Genomic DNA, 21,518 nt, shown 5'->3' with positions numbered 1-21,518 from the left:
CTTGCGAGAGCTCCCCTCCTGAGGGACAGAGTAAAACACACAAGATGGCTTTCCTTTCAGAAAAGGCCCTCTGTGTAGGAGGCAGAAGCCACTAGCATGATGCCTTCTGCACCTATCTCGGCTACCAACTTTGTGATATATTCACGGTCGCTTGTCTGTTTTGTGTAAATTAGGCCCTGTAGGACTCATCCTTCCTAAGGAATACTTTTTAAACTGAGTTCAGAGACATGTGAGACGGCTCAGTGGGTAAAGTACCTTCCACCAAACCTGATGACTTGAATTTGATATTTAGAATCCACAGAGAAGAAGGGGACAAACAATTCCTATAGGTTGTCCTCTGACTTCCACATCTACATTGTGGTACACACACACACACACACACACACACACACACACACACACACACACCATACACCACACAAACTCATACACCATACACACAATGACACACACACAAAAAAAAAACAAATAAATTAAATGGAAAATTTTTATTTAAAAAAAAATGAGCTGAGTGTGAACTGCTAGAGATGAAGTCACATGTAAGCAGTCACTGTAGTCGCAGGTCCCCATGGGCTCCTCGGGCAACTTGACACCTTTATGCTACTTAAGCTGCTCCGATGTTGGTGAGTACACAGGGAATTTCCTTCTACTTTGGTATGAGATAATGAATAAGAAGACAGATTAACTCACTATTCTGCGTGATCCCTAGGCTTAGTCTGAAAAAAATGTGTCTTAGTTGGGGGTTTCCATTGCCGTGAAGAGATACCATGACCAAGGCAACTCTTATAAAGGACAACATTTAAATGGGGCTCACTTACAAGTTCTGATGTCCAGTCCATCATCAAGGCAGAAGCACAGCAGCATCCAGGCAGATATGTGCCAGTGGAGCTGAGAGTTCTAAGTCTTCATCAAAAGGAAGCCAAGAGCCAACTGTCTCTTCTACACTGGGAGGAGACCCAAAGCCCATCCTCACAAGCACACACTTCCTCCAACAAGGCCATTCTCCTAACAGTATCGAGCCTATGGGCCAAGCATGTTCAAACCACCATAGAGTGGTATTTAAATTTGGTGAGCTGACCTTACTGTCTCATTTTTGACAGGCAGATTTTGTCTGTCTCCTATCATTTCAGAGTTGCTTCTCCTTTACATTTCTTTGGTATATTGTGTTGACAGACCTAGGGCTTTACCTTGCATGCAGAGGGTCTTAGCAGCATCTCTTGTCTCTACTCATTGAATTTCAAAAGCCCTTTCCCATACTTTTAAGACCATTGCAACAACCAATAATGTCTACAGATAATCGCCTGCATTTCCCAGAAGGCAGTGTGGGCAATATCCTCCTCTATTTGAGAACCACGCGTGTGTTATACAAATAAATGTATTTCAAAGAAGTGAGAAGTGGGGCAAGAGAGATGGTTCAACAGTTAAGAGCACATTCTACTCCTGCAGAGGACCTGAGTTCAGTTCTCCGAGCTCACGTCAGGTGGTTCAAGACTGTCCAGCTGTAGGGGATGTGACAGGCTCCTCTGGATTCCTTGGGCAGCCACACTCACATGTGTACAGTCAGTCAAAGACAGGCACATCCATACACACAATTTAAATAAATATTTCTACAAAATAGCGAGGACCCCGACATTGCCTTTTATCTTTAACAGCAAAGACCTAAAACATCTATATTCTTCTCACAGCTACTTCTGTCTTTCTATCCATACGTACTGTTTGGTTAACATATATGAAAAAATATACAGCAACAAAGAGCATGGAACTGGAGCAGAGTACTGGCCTTTTAAAACAGTCGTGGACACTTTTATAAATACTATTCCCAAACTCACCCAGCGGTAGCTATTTAAACATTGCTTTGTCAAACGCAAATCATTTTGTCTACTTTGTTGCTGTTTTGTTTTGTTTTCCCTTTACTCTTCTTTTGTTTTTGTTTTTGTTTTTGTTTTTGTTTTTCCGGAGCTGGGGACCCAACCCAGGGCCTTGCGCTTGCTAGGCAAGCGCTCTACCACTGACCCAAATCCCCAAACCCCTTCCCTTTACTCTTTAGCTCCTTCCCTTCAAGGCTTTGGTCATCGGAAAACATTGGCTTATCAAACTTTGCTGTTCCTTCAAAGGTGACACATTTTGCCAACTGTACAATTGGTACAATTACAACTTATAAACACATTTGTTAGCCTCATCACCAATCTCATGAGCAAAGCCTCTACCAATAGGATGTGGTCGAGCTTGTGGCAGTGGATCTGTGTCTTCTATAACTCTAAATATCCAGTTAAATAGATTGTTAGCAAAAGTGACAGACTCGCCTCTTTTATTTTTTTAATTTTATTTTTCTTGGATATTTTATGTGTTTGCATTTCAAATGTTATCCCCTTTCCCCTATCTCCCTGCTTCTATGAGGATGCTCTCACTTCCACCTACCCACACCCACCTCAATGCCCTGGCATTCCCCTACATTGGGGAAATGAGCCTTCATAGAACTAAGGAATTCTCCTCCTATTGATGCTAGACAATGCCATCCTCTGCTACATATGTGGCTGGAGTCATGGTCCCTTCATGTGTTCTCTTTAGTTGGTGGTTTATTCCCTGGGAGCTCTGGTGGGATCTGGTTGGTTGATATTGTTGTTTTTCCTATGGGGTTGCAAACCCCGTTACCTGCTTCAGTCCTTTCTCTAACTCCTCCACTGGAGTCTCCATGCTCAGTCCAATGGTTAGCTGAAAGCAACTCATCTGTATCAGTAAGGCTTTGGCAAAGCCTCTTACTCCATATCTGGCTCCTGTCAGCAAGGACTTCTTGGCATCAGCAATAGTGATGGGTTTGGTGGCTTAATATGGGTTGGATCCACAGGTGGGGCAGTCTCTGGATGACCTTTTCTTCAGTCCCTGTTCCAATCTTTGCCCCTTTATTTCCTACTGTGAGCATTTTGTTCTCCTTTCTAAGAAGGACTGAAGCATCCATATTTTGGTCTTCCTCTTTTTGAGTTTCATATGATCAGTTGTGAATTTTTTCTTACCTATTCCAAGCTTTGGGCTAATATCCACTTGTCAGTGAGTGCATACCATGAGTATTCTTTTGTGATTGGGTTACCTCACTCAGGATGATATTTTCCAGTTTCATCCATTTGCCTATGAATTTCATAAAGTCATTGTTTTTGATAGCTGAATAGTATTCCATTGTGTAGATGTACCACATTTTCTCTACCCACTCTGTTAAAGGGCATCTGGGTTCTTTACAGCTTCTGGCTATTATCAATGAGGCTACTATGAACATAGTGGAGCACGTGTCTTTGTTATATGTTGGGGCAGCTTTTGGGTATATGCCCAGGAGTGGTATAGCTGGGTCCTCAGGTAGTTCAGTGTCCAATTTTCTGAGGAACCACCAGACTGATTTTCACAGTGGTTGTACCAGTCTGCAATCCCACCAACAATGGATTCTCCATCCTCACGAGCATCTGCTGTTGCTGGAGTTTTGATCTAAGCCATTCTGACTGCTGTGAGGTGGAATCTCAGGGTCTTTTGATTAACATTTCTCGAATGATTAAGGATGTTGAACATTTTTAGGTGCTTCTCGGCTATTCGATATTCCTCAGTTGAGAATTCTTTGTTTAGCACTGTACACCATTTATAATAGGATTATTTGATTCTCTGGAGACTAACTTTTTGAGTTCTTTGTATATATTAGATATTAGCCCTCTATCTGATGTAGTCTTGGTAAAGATCTTTTCCCAATATATTGGTTGCCATTTTGTCCTATTGACAATGTCCTTTGCCTTATAGGAGCTTTGCAATTTTATGAGTCCCCATTTGTTGATTCTTCATCTTAGAGTATAAGACATTGGTGTTCTGTTCAGGAAATTTCTCCCTGTGCCCATGTGTTGGAGGCTCTTCCCCACTTTCTCTTCTATTAGTTTCAGTGCATCTGGTTTTATGTGGAGGTCTTTGGTCCACTTGGACTTCAGCTTTATACAAAGAGATAAAAATGGGTCAATTTGCATTGTTCTTTATGCTGACATCCAGTTAAATCAGCACCACTTATTGAAAATGCTGTCTGTTTTCCATTGGATGGTTTTAGTTCCTTTGTCAAAAATCAAGTGACCATAGGTGTGTGGGTTCATTTCTGGGTCTTCAATTCTATTCCACTGATCTACCTGCCTGTCTCTGTATCAATACCATACAGGTTTTTTTGTTTGTTTGTTTGTTTTTGTTTTTTTGTTTTTTTTTTATTGCTCTGTAATACAGTTTAAGGTCAGGGATGGTGATTCCCCAGTTCTTTTATTGTTGAGAATAGTTTTTGCTCTCCTGGGGTTTTTTGTTTGTTTGTTTGTTTGGGTTTTCTGTTGTTGTTGTGGGGTTTGTTTTTGTTTTGTGTTTTTTGGGGGTTTTTTGGTTTGGTTTTTTTTTTTTTTTTGGTTGGTTGGTTGGTTTTGTTGTTGTTATTGATGATGTTGTTATTCCAAATGAATTTGAAAACTGCTCTTTCTAACACTGTGAAAAATTGACTTGGGAGATTGCATTGACTCTGTAGATTGCTTTTGGCAAGATGGCCATTTTTACTATATTAACTCTGTCAGTCCATGAGCATGGGAGATCTTTCCATCCTCTGACATTTTCTTCAATTTCTTTCTTCAGAGACTTGAAGTTCCTGTCATACAAGTCTTTCACTTCCTTGGTTAGAGTCACACTGAGATATTTTTATATTATGTGACTAGTGTGAAGTGTGTCATTTCCATAATTTCTTTCTCAACCTGTTTATTCTTTAAGTAGAGAAAGGTTACTGGTTTGTTGAGTTAATTTTATATTCAGCCACTTTCCTGAAGTGTTTATCATGTTAGGAGTTCTCTGGTGGAATTTTTGGGGTCACTTAAATATACTATCATATCATCTGCAAACAGTGATATTTTGACTGCTTCCTTTCCAATTTGTATCCCTTTGACCTCTTTTTGCTGTCTAGTTGCTCTGGTTAGGACAGCAAGTACTATATTGGATAAGTAGGGAGGAAGTGGGCAGTGTTGTCTAGTCCCTGATTTTAGTGAGATTGCTTCAAGTTTCTGTCCATTTAGTAGGATGTTGGTACCGGTTTATTGTTTATTGCCTTTACTGTGTTTAGGTAAGGGCCTTGCATTCCTGATCTCTGCAAGACTTTTATCATGAAAGGGTGTTGAATTTTGTCCAATGCTTTCTCAGCACCTAATGAGATGATCATGTGATTTTTTTTACTTTTTCTACATAGTGGATTACATTGATGGATTTCTGTATGTTGAACCATCCCTGCATCCCTGGGATGAAGCCTACTTGATCATGTTGGATGATCATTTTGATGTTTCCTTGGATTCAGTTTTATTGAATATTTTTGCATTGATATTCATAAGGGAAATTGGTCTGAAGTTCTCTTTCCTTGTTGGGTCTTTGTTTGGTTTAGGTACAAGCATAATTTTGACTTCATAGAACAAATTGGTTAGTGTTCCCTTTGTTTCTATTTTGTGGAATAGTTTGAAGAGTACTGGTATTATGTCTTCTTTGAATAGAATTCTGATAGAATTCGGCACTTAACCCATATAGTCCTGGGCTTTTATTTTTGTTTGGGAGACGTTTAATGATTGCTTCTATTTCTTTAGGGGTTATGGGACTGTTTAGATGGTTTATCTGATCCTGATTTAACTTTGATACCTGGTATCTGTCCAGGAAGTTGTCCATTTCCTCCAAATTTTTCAGTTTTGTTGAGTATAGGCTTTTGTAGTGGGATCTGATAATTTGTTGGATTTCCTCAGTTTCTGTTGTTATGTCTGCTTTTTCATTTCTGATTTTGTTAATGTGGATACTGTCCCTGTTCCCTCTAATTAGTCTGGCTAAGGGTTTATCTATCCTGTTGATTTTCTCAAAGAACCAACTTCTAGTTTTGTTGATTCTTTGTATAGTTCTTTTTGTTTCTACTTGGCTAATTTCAGCCCTGAGTTCGATTATTTCCTGCCATCTACTTTTCTTGGGTATATTTTCTTTTTTGTTTGTTTGTTTGTTTGTTCTAGAGCTTTCAAGCTGTCAGTGTATGCTCTTTCCAGTTTCTGTTTGGAGGCACTCAGAGCTATGAATTTTCCTCTTTCATGTGTCTAATAAATTTTGTACGTTGTACCTTCATTTCCTTTAAATACTAAAAAGTCTTTGTTTCTTTATTTCTTCATTGACAAAGTTATCATTGGGTAGAGTATTGGTCAACTTCCATGTGCATGTGGGCTTTCTCTCATTTTTGTTGTTATTGAAGGTCAGCCTTAATCCATGATGATCTCATAGGAGCCATGGAATTATGTCTATCTTCTTGTATCTGTTGAGGCCTGTTTTCTTACTGATTATATGGTCAATTTTGGAGAAGGTACCATGAAGTGCTGAGATATATTCTGTTGTTTTAGGATGAAATGTTCTATAGATATCTGTTAAATCCATTTGGTTCATAGCTTCTGTCAGTTTCACTGTGTCTCTGTTTAGTTTGTGCTTTCATAATTTGTCCATTGATCAGAGTGATGTATTCAAGTCTCCCACTATTATTATGTGAGGTGCAATGTGGGCTTTGAGCTTTAGTAAAGTTTCTTTTTGGAAATGTGGTTTCCCTTGCATTCAGAGTATATGTGTTCATACTTGAGAGTTCATCTTGGTAGATTTTTTTCCTTTGATCGATATAAAGGGTCCTTCTTTTTTCTTTCTTTCTCTCTCTCTCTCCTTTTTTTTTTTTTGTGGTAACTTTTGGTTGAAAGTCGATTTTATTCCATATTAGAATGACTGCTCCAGCTTGTTTCTTCAGACCATTGACTTGGAAATGGTCTTTACCAGCCTTTTACTCTGAGGTAGTGTCTGTCTTTGTCTCTGAGATGTGTTTCCTGTATGCAGCAAAATGCTGGGTCCTCTTTCTGTGTCCAGTCTTTTAGTTTATTTCTTTTTATTGGGGAATCGAGTTCATTGATGTTAAGAGATATTAAAGAATAGTGATTGTTGCTTCCTGTTATTTTTGTTGTTAGAGTGAAATTATGTTTGTGTGGCTATGTTATGTTTCTTTTGGCTTTGTTGAAAGATTACTTTCTTACTTTTTCTAAGGTGTAGTTTCCCTCCTTGTGCTGAAGTTTTCCATCTATTATCCTTTGTAGGACTTGATTTGCGGAAAGAAATTGTGTAAATTTGGTTTTATCATGGAATATCTTGGTTTCTTCATCTATAGTTATTGAGAATTTTGCTGGATATAGTAGCCTGAGCTAGCATTTTTGTTCTCTTGGGGTCTGTATGTCATCTGTCCATGAACTTCTAGCTTTCATAGTCTCTGGTGAAAAGTCTGGTGTAATTCCCATAGGTCTGCCTTTATATGTTACTTGACCTTTTCCCCTACTGCTATTAATATTTTTTTGTGTGTGCATTTGGTGTTTTGATTATTACAAGATGAAAGGAGTTTCTTTTCTGGGCCAGTCTATTTGGAGTTTTGTATGCTTCTTGTAGGTTCATAGGTATCTCTTTCTTAGGTTAGGGAAGTTTTCTTCTATAATTTTGTTGAAGATATTTACTGGCCCTTTAAGTTGGGAATCTTCACTCTCTTCTATACTTATCATCCTTATGTTTGATCTTCTCATTGTGTCCTGGATTTTCTGGATGGTTTTGTTCAATTCCTTCACCTATTTGTTCATGTTTTCCTATAACTCTTTAAGGGATTTTTGTGTTTCCTCTTTAATGGCTTCAAGTTGTTTACCTGTGTTGTGCCTGTATTTCTATAAGGGAGTTATTTATGTCCTTCTTAAATTCCTCTACCATCATCATGAAATGTGATCTTAATTCTGCATCTTGCTTTTCTGGTATGTTTGGATATCCAGTATTTCCTGTGGTGGGAGAACTGGGTTCTGATGATGCCAAATAGTCCTGGTTTCTGTTGCTTAGGGTCTTGTACTTACCTCTCACAATCTGGTTATCTCTGATATTAGTTGGTCTTGCCGTCTGTGACAGGAGCTTGCCCTCTTTCATTTTTTGAGAAAATGTCTAATAAGCAGTTAAGGATGAATAGCCATAATTTGTCTGTGAGCCATTCTAGTAAAAAAAAATGTATCATGAAAATGATGTATTTGCCTTGTACCTTCTACAATTAAAGACACACTTTGTTCCAGTCAACAACCATCCTTCTGAGTAGTATTTTGCCACACAGAATGGTGGGTACCTTGTGCACTTAAAATAGACTTGAATCTTAGGATATACTTACTAAGGACATTGTCACATGAAGCTTGCGTTTTTCTCAGTGCAAAATACTATACACTTGCAGTGTAGGCTGCCATCTTGGTTTGTCTAAGCTACTAACTTCCTTGGTACAATTGTCAGCATGATAGAAAGAGACAGAGTAATGTCTTGGCTTTATCACAAAATATAATTTCAGCCTCAGGGACACTCAATGACATACTGTGTGTCTATGAAGATCTACACACTGCACACTTCTGAAATGATATAAAATTCACCTTCTAGTAAATTTGCACATTGCAGGCCTAGTTCATCAAGCTAGACTTTAGGACACCCCAAAAAATGCCCATACCTTTCCAGGAACAACTCCCTGCTACCACCAAGACTGTTAAAAGTGGTTATTCCTTCCACAAGAGCCTCAGAAGTAAATAACTCCCCCAAAATGTCTTTGCTTCCATTAGGAAGCTGGCTTTATGAACTTTCCCTTTATCTTTTTTTTTTTTTTGCAACCAATTCCACAGTTTTATCCTGGAGGTTCCTGGAGTAATATGTTTCAAAATCCGCCTATCAACACAATTATCTGAGATGTATCAGATGGGCCCCCCACCATCTCAAAATGTGGGTTCCAATTCCAAGGGATTTAGTAGGAGAAAAAAAAGGTGTGCACACAACTGCCAGTGTGAAACTTTGTGCACATTAGGCACTCAATAAATACCCATTGACTATTAACTTGAACTGATTTAATCCCTTTTATAATCTTGATAGATCTTATAATATAGCTTTCTCTTCGTACATCTACACTGACGAAGGCTACTTTTTAGATCCTAGGTATTAGGAGGTTAAAAAAAAAAAAAGACTTTTTGGAGCAGGCAGAAAAGTTTAAGATGTTGCTCCATTCTAAATAATCAGTTTCATCATGCAGGGTTGTCCCAGGAGGCTGGCACCCCTGACTGTCCATCCATAAGTCCAATGACTGAAGAGCCTCTCCAAGACAGATGATGCACTGATAGGCAGTATAAAGGTAGGCACCTCTATAATTCCCTGGGAAAATAGCCAGATGTCATATCCAGAAAGGCCTACTATTTGACAATACTCAGCTGAGACACACAGAAGGAAAAGGAAGATGGTATTCAACAGTGAAAAGAAGACAAGGAAGAGTCATGAGATTTCCCAGGACAAGTTTGGAGACTTCAACAAACAATTCTGGAACTGGAAGATATCTATATCAAGAGGAAAACAGAATATAGAGATTTCTAGGTGGACTTTGATAGTATTGAATGGCATTCTAGAAAACCAAATTTATTTGGGGACAACTAACAGTTGAGTATAAAAAAAGATGGTTAGCTTGGTACAGTATGATCCTTGTATCAATATTAAAGCCATTAACTTTTAGTTTTCATTGATGTGATTTGAGATAAAACACATGGATTTTAAGCTTATAATTTGATATGGTTTATAATGAAAAATAACTAATATCCTCTTATTAGTTAATCAGGAAATAAAACACAGTCACAGTGTGTTTCAGGGCTTAGCAAAAAGCAATGTTTACATGACCCTGTGTCTGGCATCACTATACTTTGACGTCACCAAGAGCTGAGGATTTTCATGTTAGGAGGTTAGGAGTTAGGGAACCTGCAAATATGGCAGCATTTAGAACTGATGATCATAAGAGTCTTCATCTAGTAGAGTTTAAGTTAAGAAGCTAAAGTATAGTTATGTACTTCAGAAAATAGGAGTTAGAGTCAGAAGAACCTAACATGTTCAAAGTGGTTCCTTCAAGCAGAAGTTAGAATGGGCACATTATAAGACAGTGACTCTGGGGGGCTGGAGAGATGGCTCAGCGGTTAAGAGCACTGACTGTTCTTTCGGAGGTCCTGAGTTCAAATCCCAGCAACCACATGGTGGCTCACAACCATCTGTAACAGAATCTGATGCCCTCTTCTGGTGTGTCTGAAGACAGCGACAGTGTACTTATATGTAATAAATAAATAAATCTTTAAAAAAAAAAAAAAAGACAGTGACTCTGGATTTCCATTGTAGAGTTCATGGAAATATACACTTAATGTTTCATGCATACTTTCACAACAAATTATATCAATAAAAATAAGAGTTAATGACTTTTGATTTCACCCAAGGACCACACCCTGTCCTAAATCCTATCTCTTTAAAAGCCCTGTCAAAGATGTCTCAGTTTCCATGGAGAAGGATATGACTGCAAAACCATACTTTCAACTGAACTGTTGCTGGTAAACCACACTATTTGAAATTTCTCTGCAGACTTGGGAAGCAGCTACGTCCCTGGCTTTCTGAGGCTTTGCTCTGATTAGAATATACCTGCCTCGTATCATTTCTCCTGAAAACTCTGCCCTTGTGTGCTTGCTGTATTAACTTGCACACAGATTGTCTTCTGTGTCTCTTGCCAGGTTGGTCTATTCCCCATGACTTGATTATAAGATGTGGCCAAAGTTAAATTATCTTCCTCCCTTGATCACTAGCCTTTAGCTATCAAATTTCTACTAAGGGCTCAAATTCCATTTCTGTGTGGAAACTATTATTGACCCTTTGGGTGGAAGCGTTAGTCCTATTTAATACCATATGTTTTAATAGTCTTTTAACTTCTTGAGAAATATATTGTGGGCACCATGTTACTTCCATTTTATCATTGCTGTGTAAAATAATAAAAACCTGATTGTGGTGGTTTGAATGGGTTTGGCTCCCTCATAGTTTGAATGCTTGGTCCATAGGGAGTAGCATCCTTAAGATGTGTGGCCTTGATGGAGTCAGTGCAGCCTTGTCGGAGGAAGTGTGTCACTGTGGAGGTGGAGCTTTGAGGTCTTCAATGTTCAAGGTCCACCCAGTGTAAAACACACACAATCTCCTCCTGACTGATTGTGGATCGAGATGTAGAACTCTTAGCTCCTCCAGCACCATGTCTGTCTGCACACTGCCGTGCTTCCCTCCATGATGATAACGGACTAGACCTCTGAAACTGTAAGCCAGCCCCAGTTAAACGTTTGCCTTTATAAGAGTTGTCTGGGTTACGGTGTCTTTTCACAACAATAAAACCCTAACCAAGAGACTGACAGAAACAATCCAAGGAAAAAAGTTTATTTGGGCTCATAGTTTCAAAGGGAACAGTTTTTGTGGTGGGACAGTCATCATAAAGTTCACTACAGTAGGAGTATGTGAAGAGGCTTCTCAAATCTTGGTGAACCAATACAGAGACCTTGTCTAGGAAGTAAGGTCTACCCATACCTCTCAAGCTATGGTCCCAGTGGCTTGCTTATACCCACAATCTAGGCCTTACATCCCAAAGGTTCTAAGGCTTCCCAAAACTGTACCGCTGTACTAGGGACCAAGTGTTCAAACACATGATCCTGTTGGGGGACATTTCATATTTCAATTGTAACAGATACAAAATGTAGCATCATTTGTAGGTAGATCATAAAATAAAACAAGTATCCAAAAGTCCACCACCTCCTCCCACCAAAAGCAGGGCAGCATCGCTTTCCAAAACTGCATCCTTTCATTCCCACTTCTCGGGGGATTACTGTCTATGATTTGGTTTTCTTTCTTTTATGACTTTTAAAATCATCTCTAGATGGGTCACTAAACTATATCCTAATGTGTCCTGCCTTGAATTTTATATGAATGTATCCCACCGTGTCTCTTTGATTTTTCCTTCTGTCGCTGTTCTTGAGAACTGGCTATGTTAATGCACATGACTGTCAGTAATTCTTTGTCATATACAGTGCCCAACTGTATAAACATACTATGAGTTATTTACAGTTTTCTACCTGTGCCATGAGGTGTTGTTAATATTTTATGATGGTTTATAGTATACATCTCAGGGTGTGTGTGTGTGTGTGTGTGTGTGTGTGTGTGTGTGTGTGTGTGTGTGTGTGATATGTTTCTTGAACTGGTAATATGAACATCTAATAAGATAGTTCTCCACCCTGACTTCAGACAGACTCAGGACCTCTCAGAGTGAGGCCCAGCAGTTTCTGTTTCAACCATCTTTCCCCCATGATTCTAGTGCATACTTGGATTGGAGAATTCCCAATCTGGTGCGTAGAAGACCTTGTCAGCTGTGCCATGATGTTCTCTTCATATTTACTTCATATATTCTGAACCTATATCATTGCATCTTTTAAACTAGAGTTTTGACATCTTTCTGGTGAGTTTAAGTTCTTTGCAGAGGTATAGTGGCTTAATTATTTCTAGTATTGCTGTGTTAAAGCAACCCAGGGTGAGTTTCCTGTGCAATTCACTATCATCTAATTTTCTGTACTGGCTTTCAATCTTGCTCTACCCATAAGGCTTTGCCAAATGAGGTTCATGTAAAACAGCATATTGCTTACGGCATATTGCCTTCATTTTAAGTTTAGTTTTACAGCCTTGTCCTTGATGGGTTAATCCTCCTACATTCTTTACTGATCTATTCCAAATCACCTTCGCATTTCGTAGTCTATTGAGTTAGGTTTTTTTTTTTTAATCTTTATCTTTTCTTATTTCTTTGTTAGAGATTTGGGTTTTATTTTGTTTTGTTTGTTTTCCTCTCTCCATTTTTCCTTTGCTTGTTTTGTAGTGTTTGCTTAGCCTAGAAACTTTAACATGTGTTTTTTATCTTTTGAAGTCTAAATTTAAATGTCATTTGTAGGCCGAAAAATGAGAAAGGCTATGTTTAGATGGTAAATGGTACCACGGACAAGCTCTTTTAATCAATAATCTTCATGTTTAGTTGTTTTCATCTGTTTTGACAGGGATATTTATTTTTTTTATCCATTGTTCATGTTTAGATATCAGACACTTTTCATTGCTTGTTAGGATATTTCTTTGACAATCAGATTTTCTGAGGTCCATTTCCTTCTTCAGAAAATTTTTCACATGAGAGTTTCTTTAGCAAAGACTTGGAGGTGGGAAATTGTCTAGTTCTCCTTATTTTAAAAAATGACATTTTACTGCATCAACAAGTCTATGATGAGAAGTTGAGGTTTTTTATTTTGTTTTGTTTTGTTTTCTTCTGTTTTTCATCTCTGTAATTTTTAAAATAGTATTCCTATTCCTGCTCACTGAGGGTATAGCTCGGTAGCTGAGTGCTTGCCTAACGTGCACAAGCCATGAGTCCAGGCTCCACTACTACAGAGAAAGAAAGAAAGTAGGGTTCTACTACTGTCTCACTTTCATGCTGCTGATGAAAGCTCAGTTGTCAAATTGTTCTCCCTTCTCAGTGCCTCTTCGCAGTGCTCCTTTGCTGTGCCCCTTCCCTGTGCTTCTTTCCTTCTGTGTACCTAATCTGTTTGTTTTTATTGCTCTCTAAGTTTTAGGTTTCAATTTTTGTTTAACAAGACCAAAAATTTGTTGAGATACCTGAATCTAAGAATCTGTCTTTTAATAAAGATAAAAATTCAATTTGACAAATGTCATATAATTTTGAGTAGTTTTAAAACACAATCATTTTCTTTTCAATTGCTCTTTCTCCTTTATTCTTTCGATTATCTTTTCTAGCAATCTGGTGACACCAGGTTATCTTAGTTTATCTCAATATCTCATTTCTTTTACATTTTCATTCCTTTTCAAGTCTTTATATGTTTTAAAGACTATTTGTCTCTAGTCATATTTTGATAATTCTTGAATCCCTTTATCTATAGTTTTCATTTTTTTGCTTTTAATTATTATTCTTCGGTGGTGTGTCTGTTCCATATTATTGAGTGAATGCATTTACATTTTGTGTGTATGGTAAGGAATGGAAGAAGGAAGAGACGAAGAGAGAGAATATATATATATATATATATATATATATATATATATGTTCCAGATGTTCCATGAAACTTTACACATATAAATTTATATGCAGCCAGGACTTAAAGAGGGTTTCTGCTTGCTTCTGTTGGGCATCTGAAGGCAATACCAATTTAGGACCCCTTAGAACAGAGGTTCTCAACCTGTAGGTTACAATCCCCTTGGGATCACATATGAAATATCCTGCATATCAGATATTTATATTACCGTTTATAATGGTAGCAAAATTACAGTTGTAAAGTAGCAACACAAAAATAATTTTATCATGGGGGGGTCACCTCAATATGAGAAACTGTATTAAAGGATCACAGTATTGGGAGGGTTGAGAACCACCACCTTGAAATATTATACAGGTAATGGTGATAATGGCCCCCCAAACTGTGTGGTTAGAAGTTCTCATGGGAAATACCTTCAACTCCATCCCACTGTTATTGTTCATCTGTGTTTTACCACATTGGTTCTTAGTGTGTCTTCACAAAAGCGATCTCTGTCTTCTGACGTCACTGTGAATGGTAACTACTCACAGATATAAATAAACTTAAGAAAATCTAAAGACCGGTTGATTATGACATTATTTAGGGATTATTAGTGATACTTGGCTAGCACCAGAGGGAACACAGTCCAAGGTATTTGTTTTCAAGGGAGCTTTGACAACAAGAGCTGAATGAATTGATTTCAGAATGCCTAGGCTTCAAGTATGAGCAAGGAAAGCACAAAAGTTCCAACTCCACATTAAGTACTTACACGGCAGGTAAGATTCAAAGATGGAGAGCTCAGAACCCTGTGTGTAGTCCTTGCCCATGTGTGCGGGCAAAATGGAATGATGCGATTCATTGCAAAAGAGATGATAAAGCTTCAAAATACACTGAGCAAAAAAATACCCAGTGCCTTCCACTTGAAAATAGGAGGGACAGGGCTGGAGAGATGGCTCAATGGTTAAGAACACTGACTGCTCTTCCAGAGGTCCTGAGTTCAATTCCCAGCACCCACATGGTAGCTCACAACCATCTGTAATGGGATCTGATGCTCTCTTCTGGTGTGTCTGAAGACAGCGACAGTGTGCTCATATACATAAAGTAAATAAATATTTAAAAAAAAAAAAGAAACTAGGAGGGGCAGACTTGGTGCTCACCCAGATATGCAAAAGAAATACAGCAGAAGGGAGCTCAGGAAGCTGCAAGCATTAATCACCACTGGAAACAGGAACTGAATAGTGGACAGCAGATATGGGTATTTTTTCCTTGTGTATCTTTTTTGAATCTCTTGAGTTTTTAACCATGAAAACGTAGCATCGATTCACATGAATGGAACATAGCAGATAGCTCGCTGTCGAAGAGCCGCCATCATGGACAGGAGTCATGTGCAACCCGTCAAGCTTGCTAGGGTAACCAAAGTACTGGGCAGGACCAGTTCACCAGGACAGTGCACATGGGTGTGTGTGAAGTTTATGGATGGTACCAGCCACTCTATCACCCAAAGCATCAAAGGCCCCATTCTAGAGGGTGATGTGCTTACCCTGTTGGAGTCACAAAGAGAAGCTCGGAGGTTGTGCTGGCCTTGCTGCTGGGTCCTGGATAGATACCACTTAGCCCATGGAGTGACCTACAACTGTATTAACAACAACAACAACAACAACAACAACATAAATAATTATAAAGGTGGAAGAAACATTAGAGTAAGCGAGTGGGTAAAAGCCCACAACTGGCTGCTGCACAGCCCACTGTGCCTCAATTTCCTTGTCTGTAAAATGGGGAGAACAATATTTCCTTTGGGAATAGAGATCATAATTGCAATGAAGTTGACCACTTAGTAAAAATATTGTTTTTATCAGAAGCTTTCTAATGTTGGAAGATTGTTCACCTTTATTTGTAACTGGATTTTTGTCAGGATTCTCCTGCTTACCTCCTGGGGTAGGTTGAGGGTGGAGGCATATTCTGCAGAATTTTAAGTCTCTTGTGCTGAATTTATGAAATGTATGTTTCTGAAGTTATGAACTAGGAAGCTTCACCTTCCCAGTCCATAAATGTATGCTACAATGTTTAAGAATAAAAGTGTATTAGACTTGCTTCAAAATAATGAAGGGAGAAATGTGTAAGGGAGTGCATGAAACGGGAACGACCTTGAGTTGACAATTGTCATAACTGAGCAATGGGTACAAGGGGCTCACGGTGTGATTCTCTCGTATCTGTGTATGCTTGTACTTTTCTTTTTTTCCTAACAGAATTTTGGATTTCTTTTTCCAAAAGACTATGGACTAAAGCATCGTCCCTTGGCATTATGCAGCGACTACACAATCCCTGACTGAAGGTCCCAGCTGGAGAGCCAGTGGTGTCGTCCTGGCTGGAGTCCCATTATTTTCATTGGCCTTAGATGAATGACCAGGAACGAACGCTGGTAAGCAAGGAAGTAGATTTAGCTAATGCATAGAAGGAAAATGATTGTTTTTCCTTTAAAGAGTTTTCCTAATTAAAATCTCAAGTTTTTGATGTCTGGAAAGACACTAGCCCCCACAGATTAGAGAATCTGCAAAGTCCTGGCACCTGACATTCATGGCTTTCAGCCAGAAGCCGTGAATGATTGCAGGAGCGTCTTTCTGCTGTTTAATGTCAGCAGCCATTTTGCCTTTATTCTTCGCTTCAGCTTTGAACACCAATTAAATGGTGTTGAGTGTGGCAGGTGCTTTCTTCCGTCTTTGCAAATGTCTTTTTTTTTTTTTTTTTTTTTAGACCAATTACCCCTTCAGCATTTAACCTGGAAGAACGAACCGAGAGTCTCCACTATTGGTGTGTGGTCAGTACTGTCAAAGGAGCAGAGACTTAGAAGTGCTGCCTAAAAGTTTCCTTCTTTTTTTTTTTCCCCTTCCCACCTCTGTCTCCATGGAGATGAGGTCAGAGGCCACAGGGAGCTAGCAGAGAGCCAGCAGCTGAGAATGAGAAGGCTCACTTAGAGAGCTCAGCTGAAAGCTATAAACTCCTTTACAAAGACCAGCTGAGTCTGTTGGCTTCAGCATCTGAGGTGTTTTTTTTTTTTCACTGATAAATAGGGGGCTTTTTGTTTTTGTCTCTTGGGGTGTAACAGGGGGAGAAGAGGTGCAACTGAGTAAAAATCAGGTTTGTCTTTACAATTAGGCTTAGTCTGTCAATCAATGGAGAAATAATGTGCAAACGTAGAAAAATCCCCTAAAAGGTGGACTTCCATTTAATTAATACCTTTAAATAATACTGTGCGCGAAAAACTAAACCATGTTTGACCTTTGTTCTTTCAAGCTGGCCATTCTCATCTTCATTGCATACTGTCGATTGTAAATGGTTTTGTCTGATGGAACGCCACATTAATGCAATTCAAAATGACCGGTAAAAAACAAATCTGAAGGTACAGGCGGTTGGTCTCGTCCCATAAACACTTGCATGAGTTAAGGAACAGTTTACTGTCACCCTTGTCTCTCTCCAACTGTGGTCACTGTATGTCTGAGCTCTGTCCCTACCGTTACGGGAGAAGATGAGGGAGACAGAAGAGGGAGAGAGGAAGGGAAGGCAATAACTAATTTACTTCCTATGGCTTGAGATGAGTCACCACTTAAATATGTCAAAAGACTTTATCCCTTTTATTTATTGTATCGTTTTACACATTAACGGCTAGACATTTATTGAAACAATGTAAAATGTAAATTTAGGTTTGAGAAAACCCAACTGAGTCCTTATTAAAAGAAGATCTTAAAAAAAAAAAAGGTTTCTCTTTTGAATATACTTTCCATTTTTGCCACATATCTTTAAAGCTCACAGCTTATAAAGTCAGCGTTATTCTCAAGTACGTTTGCAAAACTCTCGTTTCTCTTACATTAAAGGAGTCAGTTGTTAGCTTTAGCCTCCAGTCACACAAGCACTCCAAAGTTTCTAGAAAGTAGTTTCAGCAAACATCAGGACTACAGTCTCTCTGGGTGCTGTGAGTTCTCTCTTTTCCCTTGTCTTCTGTTGGGGCTCCCCACCTCCCAGCCCCCGCCCCACCCACCAGGCTCGCCACTTGTCACACAGCCTTTTCTCCTGTCTGTGCTGAGCCTTCTCTGTCTTCAGGGGAGCCCTCACTGTCTTGAGCTGAGCCCTCTCTGTCCCAGGCTGAGCTTTTATCCCACTTCCCTCTGCTCTCAGAAGTGAAACAGAACATCGTGTTCCCAAGCTACCCAGCACACAGGCCTCAGGATGCTGCCAAGTTCACAGCTGACCAATTGGCCTACTTTGGAGGACTTGCATTTATAAAATTTACAACCTTTCTTTCCACTACCCATCCTCACCCTCGTCCCCGTGAGCGCAATAAAGACTGTGTCAAATGCACTGATAAATCAAGAGCCCTTTGGTTTTGTTGCAACAAAACGGGCAGGCAGTTCTTTTCCTCTTCCGTGGCTTCCAGCCCTGCCAGTCACTCCAGAGTAAACGGAAAACATTGGCTGATGTGGTACGCAGAGACATTTGGAAGCAGCTGCCTCTGAATTCGTTAATTCATTTCTAAAGAAATATGCTGATGAGATGATATGCTCTTCAATCAGGGCAGGGGGCTGTCCATCTTTTAATTTCTTTCCAAAAACAGTTTCAGGCAAACTGGCCCTCTTCCCATTTAGAAGACAGGCTTGTGTCTGCCTTTTCCACCGAGGTCGGGATAGGCAGCTTTGGGAGACCTAAGTGCTTTGAGCATCCTTGTTTGGCTTTTCAGTAGATTCAAGACCAAGTAGGAATGAGAATTTAATAGCGTTGCTTTCCTTTGGTTTGGTTTGAGTTTTTGCCGTTTTTAAGAAGATAAAGGAATTGTTTCCTCTTGGAGCCAGTGGTTTCTTATTAATTATTCATCCGGTTCTGCTCATTAAAATCTATTTTTCTCTTAAGGGCAGACCCAGGTTTTCATGAAGCTGGTAAAACATGGCACCTTTGTTATGACCAAGGATGTAGATGTCTATTTCAAAATGAATAGGAAAGTCACAACTTCTTACAAATAGTAAGAGGCACCGAGAAGATGGCACAAACAATATCTTTGCATTGAGTAACAGGTGTTGCTTTTATTACAGTTTAACTGCTTGACTCACTTTTAATTTTTTTTTTTTTTTTTTTGTAATTCGTACTCTTCTGTTCCTTCATGGCAAGAACTGTATAGTATCTGCCTTTCGTCTGGCAAGCTAGATGAATTTATTTATTTATTTATTTATTTTTATTTATTTATTAATTATTTGGTTATTGGTGGATTAGAAAAGGTCCTTTGCCTTCAGAGCTCACTAGTCACAGCACAGCTGAGAGAGTCTCCTACTCCAGGGTGCTTCACTAGAAAGGTCCCTTTGATCTCTCTGGGCAGAGCTCCAGACACCCTTTGGCCATAACTTCAGTGACTGGCCTGGTCCTGTTGGGTGACCTCGGTGGGAGAACAGGGCACAAAACATTTGTGGCAGAACCTGGGTCTGGAGGGCCTTGGCAGAGGGATACCCATCTCACTCCAAGCCTTCTTTGTTGGTGCCAAAATTGGATTCCAGACTCTTGGGCAGGCAGAACATGGTACAGGGAAGAAAACTGCACGGAGTTCTGGGAGAGCACATCTGCCCTGCTCATGCTGTCCCTAAGTGGGAATGGGCTCTTAATATCCATTCTCCTCACCCAGGCACTGACAAGGACACACAGAACCCAGAATGGAGGTAGAGTGAGAGGCTTAGAGCTATTAAATACCACAAAATTCTCCTCCTTCAGTGATGGCCATAGAGTAGATGTTTCTGAAACTGAACATGGAGTGGAATTCTCTAGATGAAATGCCTCCTATTTAACCGGAAAAGTTTAAGTTTCATAGAAGAAGACAATGATTTTTATCTTCCTGTTTTGCTATTAAATTCTCACCATTTGAACAAGTAACAAGTCTTCCTCTGAGTGTGTCTCTGTGTGAGGAGGGGACCAAAATTAGTTAACAATGTGTTTGTTTTCCAGGGTTAAAACAGGGGGCAGGGGGACTAACAGAAAGCCACTAACTGTTGTTCACTTTGTGTCTTCATCCGTTCTAGAGATGCTTGCTTTTTACATCATCCAAGCCCCTCTCCATTGGGGTAGGACAACAAAGCAGAGTTTAAGCATTCAATCACTTGGCATCCATACTCCATTACTGCACAGATAGTCAAATGTCAAGGCCTTTAGCCTGGGATTCTTCTAGTTGGGGTGTAGCGGCTGAACTTTTTCAGAGTCAAAAAGGTTTTGACCCCCTTTTAAAGCCAAAGTTGATGGTTATTAAGAGAAGAATCTTGGAAATACAAACACATTTTCTTGCTTCCAGAGAAGGCTGAGATGATCCTTTTTTGACCCATGAGGAAAAAAGTAACAGCATGGTCAGTATGGGGGTTGTTAACTGTCTGCATGATGTGGTATGGCCGTCTACATTCAGATCTCATGAAATTCATAGATAATACCATGTATTAATGAGTACATGAGCATGTACACGTTTGTGGACACACACACACGAACACACACACACACACACACTCAAATAAAATGTACCAAAATGAAGTTCTCCCTCAAAATAAGTATCTTAGTCTATTTTGACTGGTATATTTTAAACTATCTTAGATGGGGTGACATATTAATAACAGAATATGTGTCTCACAGTTCTGGAAGCCTTAGGTGGACAGTCTGAGACAAAGATAATGACAGATTTAGGTTCTGGTTAAAACCCTTTTCCTGGTCCACAGAGGGAATATCACCGTGCCCTCACAGGGCAAAGAAGACAGAGGCTCATTTTTGAGTCTTTCTTGAGAGCTCCACAATCATGAGGTAATCTCCAGAAGATTCTGCCTCCTACTATCCCCTCAGGTGGGCAAAGTTTTTTAACCTATGCATTTCAGAGGGAGGTAAACATGCAAACCATGGCAATACGTTTTGGGATTTTTTTCCCCATCTGCTGCTCCATCATCTCCTATGTCTAGCAGTGCGATACTTGAGAGTTCTGTCTTTATAACATCTAGAACCGCTGTGTGTGGTGCGAAGGCAAAGTTGGAGAGTCCGATGGTCAAAACCATCTTCTAGGAGGAACTTGATACTGGTCTTGTGCTGAGCACCAAGTGGGAGCTTGAAGAATACTTAAATTGAAGCAGCTCAAAGGCTTTGGCTCTCTTAATCTCTGACTGCCTACACAGGACTGCTAATCTACTCCCTTGTTCTCTTATTCAGTTATCACACATGAGAGAGACCACTGTTCCACATAAAGCCCCTTTCTCAGAGGTGCTTGTTGATAAATGAAACACGGCCCACAAAAAAACACAAAACAAAAAAGAGAAGGGGGAGGAGGAGACGAGAAAAGAAAGAAAGCAAACAAAAGACAATTGGAGGAGCTGATGAAGTTCAGTGGAGAAGGCCAGTGAACACAGAAGACACAGAAGGACCCAGGATTTATTTTTTAGCTCAGGGTTCTACAGGTCAGAAATATCACACGAGTAGCTGGTCTGCTTAGGATCTCACGGTGCTAAAGCGAAGGTGTCAGGCAAGCTGTGCACTCATCTGGAACTGGCATCACAT

General features: G+C 39.5%; 1 protein-coding gene across 2 annotated transcripts in view; it reads left to right on the top strand.

The window, feature by feature from the left end:
* Nucleotides 1-21,518, top strand: part of LOC134485588 (histidine-rich glycoprotein-like) — a 63,581-nt gene that overhangs the window by 5,199 nt on the left and 36,864 nt on the right. For both annotated transcript variants that reach the window (XR_010063724.1, XM_063282680.1), the window contains exon 3: nt 16,239-16,386. The gene's annotated coding sequence lies outside the window, so the exon portion shown is untranslated. The remainder of the gene's footprint in view (nt 1-16,238; nt 16,387-21,518) is intronic.

The sequence above is a fragment of the Rattus norvegicus genome, chromosome 2 (genome assembly GCF_036323735.1).
Source record: "Rattus norvegicus strain BN/NHsdMcwi chromosome 2, GRCr8, whole genome shotgun sequence".
In the NCBI taxonomy this organism is placed as follows: domain Eukaryota; kingdom Metazoa; phylum Chordata; class Mammalia; order Rodentia; family Muridae; genus Rattus; species Rattus norvegicus.
This window is presented reverse-complemented; position numbering and strand designations above follow the sequence as displayed.